General features: G+C 40.9%; 1 protein-coding gene and 1 non-coding gene across 3 annotated transcripts in view; one reads left to right on the top strand and one right to left on the bottom strand.

Moving 5' to 3' along the window:
• The window catches only part of GXYLT1 (glucoside xylosyltransferase 1), a 96,213-nt gene that overhangs the window by 33,535 nt on the left and 46,075 nt on the right, over positions 1 to 16,603 (bottom strand). The window lies entirely within an intron of this gene.
• Positions 7,929 to 8,003, top strand: TRNAT-AGU (transfer RNA threonine (anticodon AGU)). Its single transcript has one exon. It is a non-coding gene; the product is annotated as a tRNA-Thr (tRNA).

The following is a 16,603-nucleotide window of genomic DNA, read 5'->3' as shown; positions in this document are numbered from 1 at the left end:
ATCATTAGAGAAATGCAAATCGAAAGTGCAATGAGATACCACTTCACACACATTAGGATGGCTATCTTAAAAAAAAAAAAAAAAAAGAAAATAACAAATATTGGTGACGATATGGAAAAATTGAAACCCTCGCCCATTGCCAGTAAGAATGCAAATGGTGCAGCTGCTGTGGAAAACAATATGGAAGCTCCTTTAAAAATTAAACATAGAATTACTATATTATGTAGCAATTCCACTTCTGGGTATATGCCCAAAGGAGTTGAAAGCAAGGATCTGAACAGATATTTGTACACCCATCTTCAGAGCAGCATTATTTGCAATAGCCCAAAGTTAGAAGCAACCCAAGTATTCATCAATAGAGATGGAGTAAACACAATGTCATATATATATGTATGTGTATATACATATATATATATATGATGGGAATATTATTCAGCCTTCAAAAAGAAAGATATTCTGACACATGCTACAACATGGATGAACCTTCATTATGCTAAGTGAAATAAGCCAGTCACAAAAGAGTAAATACTGTGTACGCCACATACATGAGGTACTCACAGAGACAGAAAGTGGGTGTTGGTTGCCAGGCACTGGGGTAAGGGGGAAGTGGGAAATTATTGTTCAATGGGTGTAAAGTCTCCATTTGAGAAGACAGAAAATGTTCTAGAGATGGTTGGTGGTGATAGTTACACAAGCATGTGAATATGTTTAATTCCACTAAACAGTACATTTAAAAATGGTTAAACTTTATGTATGTTTTCCCACAATAAAAAAGACCACATATGTTCATTTCTGTGTGCAGATAATGTAGATAGATGATTGATAGATTGATAGGTAGATAGATCTCTTTTTTATACTAATTGAAGCTGTGAACACTATTCTGAACCTTCCCTTCATCTCATAACAAGGTATCTTAGAGAGAATCCCATATTAGCACATTCCTTGAAATGGCTGATTGATAATCTATGGTACAGGATGCTATGACTTAGCTAAGCTGCCTGTTAGCAATAGTCATCCATCTACGGTCTTTTGCTGCAATAGACAACACTGCAACAATAACAAATCCTCCAGAATAGAAAACACACCATAGTGCTTGTGTTCATCAAGATGGACTCGGTAGTCTGGTGTTAGAAAACAACCCCAAAACCCTTTACTAAAGAAAAAGCTCTCAGATTCTCCTAATGCATCGAGAGTTATTTTTTTTTCCTCATTTGACATATCCTGCAGGAGTCAGCAAGAGCTTCTCCTCCACACAGTTCCACCATCTCCCGCATCATCTATAAAATATAGACCCCCTTCCATGATCACAGTGCTCCCCACAGTGTCAGTCCAGAAGTAGACTCAGATCTCGTCAGCCAGAACTAGCATTTTCTCCCACTAAATGGAAAAGAGGCTGAAAAGTGTCAGAGAGTAAAATAAACTCTTTGAGTACGTCTTTATACTTCAATCACACAAGCAGAAATAATTTTCTCATTGAAGTCAGTGCAAAGTTCGCAAATTATTGATGGAAGCCCTTTTTAACTCTCAAGTGATTATTTTTCACTCAACATATATCTCTATCATTTCTACTACATCTTGAATGCAGGAATCTGATAGGCAGTCCAGAAATACTTGCTGAATAAACAAACAAATGATCCTTAATTATACTAGTAATTACTACCGTTTCTCCCAGAGCAATCCGACAACTAGGAATGTATAGGAAGAGAATGAGAAATAACTTCTGTCTCCGCACCTAGTCACTTGGCCAGGGCCCAAAGTAACTGAACTTCCTACTTGAGGGCAGACCTTGACCGTCAAGAGGAGAACTAGGAATCTGACTGAGCTCTAAGCTACAATTAAGCTATGACTGCTGCCCAGTTCAAAATTCTCATTGTTTCAAGGTCAATCCATGAGCCAGGGTTGGTACTTGAACATTTCAGCTTACAGCTCACATTTGCATTTTGCACAAACATTATGCACAGGTAAACGAAGAGGATTCGATTCAGCCTAATCCAATAGCTAATTAGCTACACCTGCACCACGGTACTATTAGCATCTTGCTATTAGGTTACTGTTTGCATTACAGGGTAAGTGATTATGCCTGTCAAATTATGACAGGACTTGCTTCATTTTTTAGTTCATGTATAAATTTAAATGTCATATTTTTAAATGTACCCCCCCCAAATGTTTAGTTATGACATTGCTATTTTTGAATTGCAATTACAGATTTCAATTGTCAAGGACAGAATTACAGTTCAATTCCTAGAAAATTTAAAAGTTATGTTTACAAGCATATCCTTTTAATTATGAGTATCTGAGTATCTCCTATATTTGGTCTACCTGTTCTCCCTAAGGCTTTAGTGCCTAGATAGAAATTCTAAAGGCAGTAACATGTGTTAATTCTCAAAAATTTTTTGTCTATGTCTAGCAGAACGCCCAGCGTGTGTAGGTGCTCAATACTTATTGTTGAATTAATTAATTCAGCTTCTGCATCTGTGTTGATGACTCTCAGATCTCCAGCCATGACCACTCTGTAAGCACCAGGCTTTTATTAACTTACAAAATATCTTTCAGTGTTTCACCATTCTACAGACAGGATATGCTCTACTATTATAAACATCTACATTCTTTTCTAAGTTTACACTCATTCAGATTAAGATCAAGAAATCACAGTGTCCTTTGTCCACATGCAAGCAAAATCTTTCTTCCTCTAGAAAGAGGAGTGGCCAAGATGATGGAGTAGAAAAACCCTGAGATCACCTCCTCCCACAGCCAAACTGCACCTACTTACAGAGCAACCATCCATGAAAGTAACTTGAAAGCTAGCAGGAAAGATCTTCTACAGCTCAGATATAAAGAGATAAAGAAGGAACCACAACAAGACTGGTAGTAGGGGCAGAGACCATCCCCTAGTTAGGTGACCCACAAATGGGAGGATAATTACAATTACAAAGGTTCTCCCCCAGGAGAAGGGGTCCGAGCCCCACAGCAGTCTCCCAAGGCCAGGGGTCCTTCACCGGGCAGACAAGCCCCCAGAACATTTGTCTTGACACACAAAACTCTCACACACTCTGAGAAGCAGTAAATTGAAAGGGGTTTGGGTCAGATCTGCTTGATAATCTTGGAGAGCCTCCCAGAGGGGCAAAAGGCAATTGAAACTCACCCTGGGGACACAGACTTTGGCAGCACTCATTTTGGAATCTCATCCCCCACAAGGTCACTGGTGCTGGGAAGCACTATTTTTAAGTCCTCTCTCTAGGTTATTAGTGCTGGGACCCAGCACCACCCACCAGCAGGCCAGCTGCCATAGGACCCCTGATTGTCCAACCAAACTGGGATCCAGTCTCGCACACAAGACAGCCCAGGATGTGGCCTCACCCACCAGTGAAACTACACAAGCCCCAGGACTGCAAGGGGCCCCACAGCTAGCCATCAGACTGGCCCTACCCACAAACTGATTGACACCAGCCCCAGGGCCGCCATGCCTTCCAGACAGCCACGTCAAGACCCAGATCACCTATTAGCAGGCTGGCACTACCCTCGGACAACCCAGACCCTAGCCATGCCCAACAGTAGGCAAGCACCAGTGCTGGGACACTTTGGGCCCCTCAGCCAGTCATGTGAGGATCCAGCCCCACACACCAGTGGGCACCCTAAACTTCACAGCTAGCCATGTCAAGAATCAACCCCACCCAAATGCAGTTTGGTGCAGCCATTGTGGAAAACAGCATGAGATTCCTCAAAAGACTAAAAATAGACTTACCATATGACCCAGTAATCCCACTCCTAGGCATATATCCAGAGGGAACCTTAATTCAAAAAGACACCTGCACCCCAGTGTTCATAGCAGCACTATTTACAATAGCCAAGACATGGAAACAACCTAAATGTCCATCAACAGATGACTGGATAAAGAAATTGTATATTTATACAATGGAATACTACTCAGCCATAAAAAAAGAATAAAATAATGCCATTTGCAGCAACATGGATGTCCCTGGAGAATGCCATTCTAAGTGAGGTAAGCCAGAATGAGATAGAAAAATACCATATGATATCACTCATATGTGGAATCAAAAAAAAAAAGACAGATGAACTTAAATATAAAACAGAAACAGACTCACAGATATAGAATACAGACTAACAATGCAGGGTTGCTAAAATGCATTTGAACTTAAAGATCAGCAATTAACCATAGTCACAGATATATGTAGATTGCTATATATAAGCCTCATAGTAACCACAAACCAAAAATCTATAGTCAATACACACACACAAAAGAGAAATGAACACAAACATAACACTAAAGACACTCATCAAATCAGAAGAGAAGGGAACAAAAGAAGAAGAAACAAAAAAGACCTATAAAACAACCTCAAAATAATTAACAAAATGGTAATAAGAACATACATATTAATAATTACTTTAAATAAAAACGGACTAATGCTCCAGTCAAAAGACATAGAGTGGCTGAATGAATATAAAACAAGACCTGTATATATGCTGCCTACAAAAGACTCATTTGAGAACTAAAGACACACACAGACTGTAAGTGAGGGGATAGGAAAAGGTATTCCAAGCAGATGGAAATCAAAAGAAAGCCAAATAGCAGAACTTATATCAAACAAAATAGACAAAGAAGGACACTACATAATGATCAAGGGATCAATCCAAGAAGAAGACAGAACAATTGTAAATATATGTGCTCCCAAATAGGAGCACATCAATATACAAGGCAAATATAAACAGATATAAAAGGAGAAATCAACAGTAACACAACAGTAGCAGGGGACTTTTACACCCCACTTACGTCAATGGACAGATCATGCAGACAGAAAACCAATAATACAAAACTAGCAATGAAAATTGTTGAGTCTAAATCTTAAGAGTGCTCATCACAAAGAAAAAAAAATTTCTATTTCTTTAATGTTGTATTTATATGAGATGATGGGTGTTCACTAGACCTATTGTGGTAATTGTTTCATGATGTATGTAAGTCAAATCATTACACCTTAAACTTATACAGTGCTACGTCAATTATATCTCCATAAAACTGGGAAAAAAATATTTATTCCTTTAGTCCTGGAGATAGTATTATGGTGTGCAAAGGGCTTTAGAGCTAGAGTCTTAACCTGGGACCACAGAGAAGAAATCCAATAACCCCCTAAAATACAGACAAAATTTGTGTTCCATGGGTTTCTCTCTCCCTCTCAGGGTAGGAGTGGGGTTGCTGCAGGACTTTGTCTGTGAGGTTGGCATGTTGGCAATCCCAGCAGAACGTCTCTGTGGTGGCAGTGTGGTAGTTCCAGGTCCAGGTTGGTGGTGGTTGCTACAGGACCACGTGTGTAGTCAGAATCAGCTATCTAATGCACAGGACCCAGCGCAAAAGGCAAATTTGGAGCCTTCAGTTCAAAACTTATTAAGCATTCCAAGATGGTGGCAACAGAGCATTAAAGCAAGAGCATGCCCTTCTGAGCGTGGGGCCCTGTGCAACCGCTCCGCTTGCAGGCCCGGGAAGCAGGCCCCATTTGTGATGCCGACAAGGTGATGATGTTGGTTGCCATGGGTCCGTGTTTATAATGTTACAGGTATTGATGCTTGTTGCTGCAGGACCAAGTATATGGAATGTTTTTGTTTGACCATCAACAGCCTAGCTCCTCATGAACTTGCCCACTATTTCAACTCTTTGCAGGTGCCAGATCAGCTAGGAATCCTCACATGCCAGGTTTACTGGGTTTTGCCGTAAAATTGCAGAAGGTGCTCAGCAGAGAGTTTCCGTTTCCCATTATACCTTCAGGAAGGCTGGGCAGAAGCTGGGCAGACATGGGGCATTGTTGCCTGAGATTGACCAGGTCTTGCTCCAGTGGGAGACTGGCCTCTCCATTCTGTGCATGGACTCTGGGTGGAAGAGCTGGGAGCTGCTGAGGGAAGGTTTCCTTTCGGGGCTGATCCAGGACAGTGAGATTCCGGCTCAGAACACCATGTCTAGCTTCACCCTGATGAAGCTGTGGCACTTCTCCGCCCTGGGTGGGATGGCCTAGGAGCCAGGCACATCCGGCACATCCTCCTCATGGACTACAAGGTCAATGCCATCACCTTCTGCCTCTACAGCTTCTCCTAAGGGCTGGCCCTGGCTCCACCCTCTCCAAGCCCGGTGCACATTGGGTGCTGGAAGTAGGGCGGCTTCTCCTTTTCTTTAAACATACACACACACATAAGAAAATAAATGCACTTTACCCACTTTCAAAAAAAAGTGAGGTGGCCACAGTGGTTCCAACAGCATTAAATTCCAGAAATAGCAGTGCAAACTGCAGCTTCTAGTGTTTTGCAGAATTTCAACAATGGATTCCTCACCAGACACGTCTGGAAGGTGGGTTTGGACATTTCTTCCTGGCTGACTAATCTCTTCCTGTTTCTACAGCTGTCCCAGTGACTCTGGGAACTACCAATATCTTAAAAACATAAAGTGTCCCTTTCTATTTCAAAATCAAATTTGTTCCTATAGTTTATAACTAAGACTCCCAACTGATCTGTGGCTCCTGAGCGTTTACTGGGAAGGGGTTGTGGCTTTCATCAGATCTCACAGAGGTCCTCTGCTTTAGAACCAAACCTAACTGAATTCCAGTGCCAACTCCGCCCCTTCCTTGCTTCATGGCTTACTTTCCTCTTATACAAAGCAGGTTTAATAAAATCTACTTTGCAATCTTTTCTGAAGAATAAACAATAATGCAGGGAAACTGTCTGGCATACACGGATGTACTCAAGCTTAATTCCTTTCTCTAGACTCCTGTAAACTATAAATTTAAAAGTTTCACTTTAAGACATGAGGTCATAAGGTGGAGTTAAAATACAAAGATCAGTGAGAACTCAAATGCATTTAATATTTATTTCTTTAAAAAGTAGGTATTCTAAGTTTACTAAAGATGTTTTGCAAATACAAATAAAAGCTACAGAAAACTGAGATGAGATTAAAGCATTCTATAAACAATACAGAGAAAGATAAATAAAAAACTGGATGTAAGAATTAAATACCATTATAGTTCAAGATCAACACAAATGTTCCATTTCTGGGGTTGATAGATCAGGTGAAGTCCGTATCATAGTATCTCTGAGTTTCAGGATGGCGTTTAACAGGGCTGCCTGATATTTGGTGATGTCCTTGTAGACATGGAGAGATAAGACATGTGTGCCGGCAGTGGCTCAGTGTAATGAGCCCATAACTGGTTGAAAGACCATTGTCTAAAACACAGATTATGGACTGAGGGAGCAGGGTTTAATGAGACACATCGTTGGACAGGTTCTTTGATCCTATACACATGCTTATTATCACTTTGGTGAGGCCATTTGACTCAAGAAATACATAGTAAAGACCTATTATATGCCACGTGTTGTGCTGGGGACTGGAGCTACAATGGTGAAAAAAATATATATTCCTGTATTCAGCATCTTATAGGCAAATGAGGAAAAGTAAAAATATAGACCATTGTAATGTAGGTTGATAAGTGCTAGGTTTAACAAAAATACAACATCTATGGGAGGTTATAGACGGGCCATCTCACCCAATGTAAAAAAAAAAAGTCCTAGAAAAAGAGATCTCAGTCAAGGCTTGAGAAATAAGGGTTAGAAGATGAAAAAGAGGAAAAGTAGTACAAAACAGTATGTGTGATGACTCAGATTGAGATATACCATGGTCTGTTTCAACAATCATATTTCTAACTGTATGTATGGAGCCGAGTGTGTGAGGGTAATGAGAGATGAGGCTGGAGGTGACATAAAAGAGTGATAAAGGATCATCAGATAATATAAGAAGAATCCATGAAGATCCTGGTAAGCCAAAATGATGGGTTAAGTACAAGAAGAAATTTAAGAGGGATAAATGCAAATTTCAAAGCCCAACTACACAAGGATGGGTGGAGATGTTTAAGAGGTTGAGACAGTAATGGGAAGTAGGATGGTATATAGCTCAGTGGTAGAGTGCATGCCTAGTATGCATGAGGTCCTGGGTTCAATCCCCAGTACCTCCACTAAAAAAAAAAATTTTTTAAAAAGAGCATGAGAAAAAGGCATTGGGATTTTAGTTCACTACAAGATTCGTATGATTTAAATGAGTGAAAAGGTAACTCATACAACAAACCTCTTCAAATCCAAGTCCTAGAAGGGAGAAGTCAGAATCTGACTTTATGATGTGACTAATTCAAATTTTATGCAACTGTATTTGCCTTCAAATGTCCAAAGGGCTTTTAACAAGGAAAAAGGCTCAGAATTGCTCTGTGAGGCCTCAGAGGACAGACCTGGCATGAGGAATTTACAGGAAAGCACACGTTCACTGAAGAGAAGAAGAAGTTTCTGCCTGAGTCGTCAAAGCCACAGTGGGCTGACTGAGGAGGTGGGAAGTAATTGTGTTGGAACATGTTTAAGCAGAGGCTTGTCCACCATCATTTAGATGGATGTCTCCAAAGACCTGCATCCAGGCTGACCAGCTGTGGTCGGAATAGGAGGATAAACAATGAATAAGAGATGTCCTCTGCCTTCTATCTAATACTGTGCTCTGCATAAAGAGGTGCCTGGGAAGTAGTAAGGCACATCAAAATCATACTGTCACTCAAAACTGTCCTATTTTGGAAAGATTGTTTCCCCTAATTACTAGCTTTTACAACTCCTTGTGCATTAAAAATTTTAAAAACTACATTGCCAAAATACTATGCATTTCATTTTTGCAGTTAAAATACCACTGATTTACAACCTAACATAAGCAAACGCACACTCTGACTATAAAGACTGAAAAGCTCCTCCCTGTGCATGTCTCCATGGGAACCCATACAATCATCAAGGCTCCATGCTTCTGTGAAATGGGCTCAGACTTTGCCTCCAGCTGTACAATATAGGACCCTGTAAACAACATTTTAAAATTTACCATTGAAAGTATAAAAATGTTTTCCAGACCCTACAGAACACTGCTCTTTCAGACAATAGGAGTCACTTTTTTCATAGCACTAAACTGAAAAAGTCAGCCTTTACTCAGAGAGCACACGTATTCATTTATTTCAACTTCCATCTGAGAATGAAGCACAGTAGTGGTGACCTACAATTTGGTACAGACAGATTTATCCTGAAAAGACTCCAAATGGCCTTTCTACTCATCATACAACATCTACTCTTCTATTGTGAGAATCTCATCTTTGACACACACTTTCTCCAGAACATTCTTTGTGATATTCACTTGACTTTGATCACCAGTTTGATAGTTTATCCTCTATTGCAGAAAATATTCTCCAGTTTAAATATCTAGTTTGAATAGAAAACTGTAATAGATTAGACAAAGCAAGGTGATTTTTACCTATTTTAGAATTTTGAGAAACTTTTAAGAATAAACATTTTGAACTTGCTAATTTGTGTGGGTTTCTAAAAAAACAATAATAAATTGATTTTTATAATGGACTCAGCTAAAAACAATAATTTGCCAATCTTCTTCACATCAGGGACTAATAAAATTGGGGAGGGAAGAAATAAAGCACAATAATTTTTAATATTTCTCTTAAATGAGGTGGGAACTCAAAATATACTTCCCCAAATAAATGTTATCCACTTTTCAGAAACAGGACAAAAATTGGCACAATATATACAGTAGGGCCTGGAAGTTTTACTCTGTTATGCTGACTCTATGAAATTTCCTTAATTCTAGACAGTATAAATCCACTAACAATATTAAAATTAAATGTAATTTGAAATTAATGATGGGAAGAATTTATTTCAGTTATCATTTAATCCAACGACTTTCATAATTTAGCTATTCATCTTGGATTCCCCGAAACTAATGAAAAGAAATAGCTTCTTAAATGGCAGCGGGAATGGACTTTGGCATCTGACATTTTATTACATATGTATCACTGACTACCTCTATAACCTTGGATAAGTCACTTCACTTCCCTGGGCCCAGGTTCTGATCTGCGAATAAATACAATATTATCTACAGCATAGATTACATTCATCTATGTGGCAAATAGGTCGCAAGTGCCCACTAGGAACTGGTCACCTAGATAGGAGAAATTCACTTAGGAACAACATAGACATGACTCCTCCCTTATGGAACTTACATTTTAGTGGGACAGGAAAATAAGAAGGTAGATAAAGAAAATATTTACATATCATGATGAACACATACGATAGTCGCACTCTGATCTCACTTCTGTTTACCAACTAAGATTCTTCACCTAATTCCAATGTGAGAAAATGTGGGGGTTCCCACCTCTGACATCAGCTGGGTGTTCTACAGTTCAGCTCAATTCTGACACTATCTATCCAAAAGTAGCATCAGATTCCACAGGTTAAGGGCTCTGTCCTACAAGACTGCACACACCCCCTTCTGATGCCAGTCACAATTCCAGGTTATCACCAGTGCTGTCACAGGCTGTGGACTGGAGGTTCCAACAACCTCTTCCTTGGGTTCAATTAATTTGCTAGAGTGGTTCACAGACCTACATTCGAAAACGTTTTACTCACTGGATTATTATTTTTATAATGAAGAGCGCCAGCGCGAAGGGGGTCAGCACCTGTGCTCCGCCGTATGAATAACACATTTCCGTGCGCCTGGTGGAGCCGCAGAAAGTACTTGGGCTGGAATCATTCAACCAGCGTAGCACGCAAGGGAGCCATTTGCCAGGAAAGTAATCTGGCAGCAAGAGGAGGTCAAGGGAAGAGATCTGGAACCAAAGACTCCACGCGCAGGAACTTTGCAGCGGGGAGGCCCCGTCGGAGAGCCGGCACCTGCGCTCCGCCTGGAGGGGCGCGTCTGCCATCGGCCTCAGCAGTACAGCAAAGGGGAGAAGGCTGTGATCGCCCAGAGGAGGTAAGGGGTGTTTGTCCTTCCCTGCCGTCCCTTCCTCAAGCTCTAGGCCGAAGATAGAAGAAGAGTAACAGATCTGACAGGCACTGGGGGAGAGTTGTGAATCAGATACGAAATTGAAGTTTTTAACTGGACTAGAGGGCTTTAATAACAGAAATTGATCAGAAAGTTATGGGATTTGCCCAAGGTGTTGAAAGTATCATTTGGCATAGAATTATTTTTCTGTTAGAATTTTATTTATTTATTTTTGTTTTGGTTTGGTTGTTTTTGTTTTGTTTTCTTTTTGTTTTGGGGGAGAGGTAACTCGGTTTATTTATTTACTTACTTATTTTGATGGAGGTACTGGGGATTGAACCCGGGACCTCATGCATGCTAAGCACGCCCTCTAGCACTGAGCTTAAACCCTCCCCACCACATAGAATCATTAAAAGCAATTTGTACCCCAATGTATTCCATATCTCCATATGGGAGTGAAACTTATGTAAAAAGCAGAGAGAAAAATACAGTGCTCAGTTTCCAATCTCTCAGTTGCATGGTAGACCTACATTCGAAAAGCCAGTTTTTCTTGTGAACTGAAGTTTACAATCTGTTTAGAAGATGGGTTACTCAGGCATTAATGCGAAATACTTCACTTAGGGACAAAGGATTAAGTGCCAACTGCGTGGCACAGACTATGAGCTGGAGGAAGGAGAAGGTCTGTGAGCTTCCCATTGAGGTTCAGCGACAACATAGGACAGAAGCTGTCCCCGGAGAGATGGATATAAGTTGCATTGACAAAGGGACGTGGGGAGGATTTTACAGGAGGAAGGGATAACGTTAACAAAGTTTCAGAGGTAGAAATCCAGGCATCTTGGTCTACCTAGCTGCAATGGGATTCATGTGAGGGAGCAGTAGAACATAAATTTGCAGAGAGTTCAAGGTCAGATTTCGGCAGCTATGATCTCTCAGCCAAAGAAATTTGCATTTGATTGGATAAATAATAAGAAACCATGAAAGGTTTTGCACAAAGGCTTTTGAGCTGATGGTCAAAGGAAGACAGAGAAAGAAGCATTTAGAAAAGGAAGGAAAACATTTATTTTCCAAGAGAACAAGAGAGTCAGACTTCAGAAGAACTGTCTAATCCAAGTATTTAAATTTAAAAGCTGCAAAATTACCCAGGTTATTGAGTTTCCATTAGTCTGTCTGTGAAGGAAAAACAGTAGCTTTCTCACATAATTACCCTATTCAAAAGGTCACAATGTGTCTTCAGACACCAGCATGGCAAATATCAGGTATAAAATGGTTTACAGGAAATAGTCAAGGTTTTGCTATGCAGGGACCAAACCCAGTCAAGGTGACTTCGTTATTTTTGGTTTATGTCAGTTACATGTCTTCTCTGACTGTCGTATAGGAAATGCTTAATCATATTAGCAGCAGGGCAAAAAGTCACTTTCTGCTTCTACGTGATCAAAGTGGAATTTGAAGCCAATAGACTTGACACTGGTGTTCAGTCTAGTGATTGAGACGAGCAGAAGGCTAAGTAGGTCTGAGCTCCTTGTGTTTTCCAGCTTCAGCCTGAAGGAACCGAGGCAGAGGGGTCAACTGACCAACTCAGTGACATATTCCACGCTGGAGGTGGGCCACGGTATGCAATTAACAGCACTGTGTTCATCTCCACTTGTCCAGCCCTTCTGATCAGCCTGCGGAACCATTTTACTTCCCTTTCAATAACTCCCAGTGCATTAATTCAAGGGTGGGTGTGTTTTGGAGCTGCTATCAACAAGACAAATGATCCAAGCCTCCCAGGCAGTGCCTGTAATTCAATGAGTCTTAATTAGGAAGAGAAAGCATCCTACAAGGTCCTTGATGCCTCCCTGGATATGTCAGCATTATTGTCAGAGCATCTGCCTCCTTTATTGCTAATTCCAAAACATATGATTTACCTCCTATTTTATTCAAGGTTTTCCCCCTTGAACCTGGAACATGTAGTTGGTATCCTGTTACTACATTTTTCATCTGGCCACAGAAGGAGCCATGTGAGGTTACAAATATGCCTTGGTGGTGTCATTCTGATTCAGATATTAAGAGACTCCCATTATTCCTGCTACCTGGCTCCATCTGCTTCTGTGCTGATGGAAGGAAGTTCTTTCTAAAATCTTGACTCGATTTTTTTGGTCTTTACTACAATGGACTTTGTTATTCAATAATTATTAGTCATAAAAATAAGATACATCTCTATTATATGCTTTATAACACGGAATTGTTTTCATGTGTGTTATTCAAAGATGCAGACCTTCTGAGGTCTTCATTTGTCTCACACAATGATTTTTTTTCTAACTGTGATGTTTCTGTTATGCTGATATTAATTTGGTCACTCTTGGTACTGATCTAACCTACCCGAGGCCAAGTGCCAAAACAGACACTCTACAAGATTGCGATTATAATTGTGTCTGTGAGCATTAGGGCAGCGGGAGCTGGCAGTGGAGGTAGGAGGGGAAGAAAGAAGGATAAATTCTACATGTTTGGGACTTGGGAGTAAAAGGAGGGGTCTCAAAATGCTCTGAATGAAATTATATTTTTGTTGGTATTTTTCCTTCTATAAAATAAATTTTACTAGTCTTTAAATTACAATAAACATGGTTACATCATAAGTAATATCTGAATAGGACTGAGAATACTTCAAAGACGTTTTATGTTTGGCTCATCAACTGACATCTTAATAATTTAATTTATGATAACATGAAATCAAAGGTATAGATTTAACCTAAATATAACAGTAATAGTAAAAAAAAGTTCAGAATAAAAAAAAACTAAGAGAAGTTGAGGAAATGTTTCAGATTAAAGGAGACTAAAGAGATATGAGGGGGAGGGTATAGCTCAAGTGGTAGAGCACGTGCCTAGCATGCATGGGGTCCTGGGTTCAATCCCTGGTATCGCCATTAAATCAATAAATAAACCTAATTACCTTCTCCCCTAAAAAACAAAAAAGCAAACGAGACATGACAATTTAACACAATGTATGAGCAGAGATTAGATCTTGAGCCAGGAAAAAAAAATAAAGCTATGAAGAACATTATTGGGACAATTGATAAAATTTGAATATGAGCTGTGTTTAAAACAACAGAACTGTATCATTGTTAAATTTTTAAAATTATTGCACCATGGTTATGTAAGAAAATGTCCTTATGCCTAGGAAATGCACACTGAAGTATTTAGGGTAAAGGAGGCATAATGTGCCCAACTTACTCTCAAATAGTTGAGGAATAATCTTTGGAATGAAAGAGAGAAAAAAAAAGAGAGAGAATGATAAAGCAAATGAGGCAAAAGGCAAAAGAATTAAGGGTATACAGTGGTTTCTTATACTCTTCTTGTAAATTTCTAGTTTGAAGTTTATCAAAATGAGAAGTTACCTAAAATTCATGATAACAGATATAAACACACACAATGGCTAGCTCAGGCCTCATCTTCTCAAAAACACCTGTTTAATGACGCCTTGTGCCGATTATCTCCCGCTTGCCCCTCCAGCTCGACCTCCACCACCTTCCTCGCTCAGTTTGATCTCTGGGAGACTCACTTTAAGGACTCTGCCTGTGGGCTCTGTGTCCTGTAGTCTTCAGTTGGACTTTTCCAGTGGGAGATGCTCTCCTGGGTTCTGGCAACCTCCACCTCCCTGCTCTGCTCCTTTAAGCTTAGAAGTGGTAACAGTTCCCCAGCGTTATGAGCCCTGGATATTCCAGCATCCAATGCTGTCTCCCTAAACCTTGATCACACTCTTGTGACTTGTTTCTGCACTGACCGCTCCTGGTTACCCACTTTGAATATGCCGTCAGTGTTGTCCCTAGGCACTAGAGATACAAAGATGGCTGAAGCATGAACCAGGTTTTCTAATTGCTCACAATCCAATGTAAAAATGTAACTGGACATCGTTACATAAAATGCACGGTGATACCCTCAGTCATAACCTGAATTACTTTGGCACCTTCCCTCAACCCCCTCCACCTGACCTTATGGTTTGGAGATTAATCCTTTCTAAGCGTCCTTCAGCTGTATCTGAGCAGTCCCCAAGCGGGGGGAGGGGGATGTGGCGGCACGTCTCATGGACACCCAGGAGCAGGGTCCTTAGTCTCTTCTGCTCTGGCCTCCTCGTGTCCACATGCCACTGCATTTGATGACAATGACACATGTAAGTTCACCATGCCTCTGAGCTGAGGTGATGTGGCCATCACTCTATCCTCAGAGAAATGATCTTCCTTCTTAATTTCATAATATCGTATTAGAGAAAGTATAGTCAGTTTAGTCAATTTTAATGAGAAATTACTGAAAGTTTTGGAATAATGGAATATTCCAAGTTAACAACTCCCACTCTGTTCTGGAATGTCCTGGTGTCCTTCACCTGACTAACTCACTGCTTCAGTCCATCACCAGAAGCACCCCAGGCTAAACTTTGTGTTAAACAATTGAGAAGATTAACAAACAGATCAGGTAAATCCTCTAAATGATAGGAGACTAAGCAACCATTTAAGTTATGCTAAAGATCTATATAAACAATGGTGTTTATAATGACTGGAGTGAGAAAAAAAAATGACAGAACACCTTGTAGGTTTCAACTGAAATAAAATGCACAACCTAAACGTTGAGAGTTATGTTTCATTCGGTGGACATTTCTGAGGACTCGAACCTCTTCAAGCCCAGTATGACAGCCTCCCAGAGCTCTCAGAGGGACTGCTCCCAAAAGGTAGGGGAGGAGTCAGGATATATAGGAGTTTTTTTATAACAAGGCCCAGGTAGTTGGAACATTAAAAGGTTACTGTTAACCAAAGAAAACCAGACATCTGAAGTTAAAGAATTTGGCGCTTTTGTACATGTGGGACGGTGCAATGTCTGGGCTCATTGAAATCCGTCCTTTGACGTGTACCCAGCTATCTAGGGCCAGTGTCCTGTACTTTCATGTCCTGCGGGGGGCATCACTGGGGGTGGCTGCAGAGGCTGGGTGCCTGCTTATCTGCATCCTGAGTTGGCTGAGGACTCGATGGCCACAGCATTCTTTGTTTACGGACGTGGCTTGCTGTATTTTTCATTCACATAGAGTATGAATTTACACACACACACACACACACATATACACAGACACACGCTATTGTCAATTTTGTTAACCTGAGAACGGTGTTTCTCAGAAGCCCCTTAGCTGTCTGGCTCTGGGCTGGAGTCTGGGAAGCCTCGGTCTCTGAAGGAATTCCCAGTCGGACACACAGCCAGACAGACCTGGACTTGCCTGGTGGCTTCCAGCTTGCCCTAGCTCTTCTCAGTCCACATCCAACTCTTCTGCAGCTGCCACTGTGGACCCCTCTCCCGGCCCTCACCCCACAGAGGCAGAGGCAGCTTCCCAGAGACCTCGGCAGGAGCCTCCACATAGTGGTGGGATGGGGTGGGGCTCCTCAGATCCCCCTCAGCGGTGCTTCGGGAGGGTGGTTGGTGGCTCTTCCTTGATCCTCCAACTCCCCCTCTGGACTTTCACTTCTCCAGTTCCCCCCAGTTGGCTGAGGTCCAATTCCTATAACCAAGTCGTATTCTTTAACACCCGTGGAGACCCTGCTCCCCTGCTGTGCTGTCCTGCATGCTAGCCACAAGTGGCCACTGAACACATGAAATGTGGCAACTCTGAATTGAGATGTGCTGTATGTGAAAAATACATGCTTAGTACAGTATGAAAAAAAAAGTGATCTCACTAACATTTTATCTTGACTACATGTACAGAAGATATATTGGCGATATTGAATTAAGTAAAACATATTAGAATGAACT

This window comes from Camelus bactrianus, chromosome 12 (genome assembly GCF_048773025.1).
Source record: "Camelus bactrianus isolate YW-2024 breed Bactrian camel chromosome 12, ASM4877302v1, whole genome shotgun sequence".
Taxonomy (NCBI): domain Eukaryota; kingdom Metazoa; phylum Chordata; class Mammalia; order Artiodactyla; family Camelidae; genus Camelus; species Camelus bactrianus.
The sequence above is the reverse complement of the archived record's forward strand: the minus strand, read 5'-3'. Positions and strand labels throughout refer to the sequence as shown.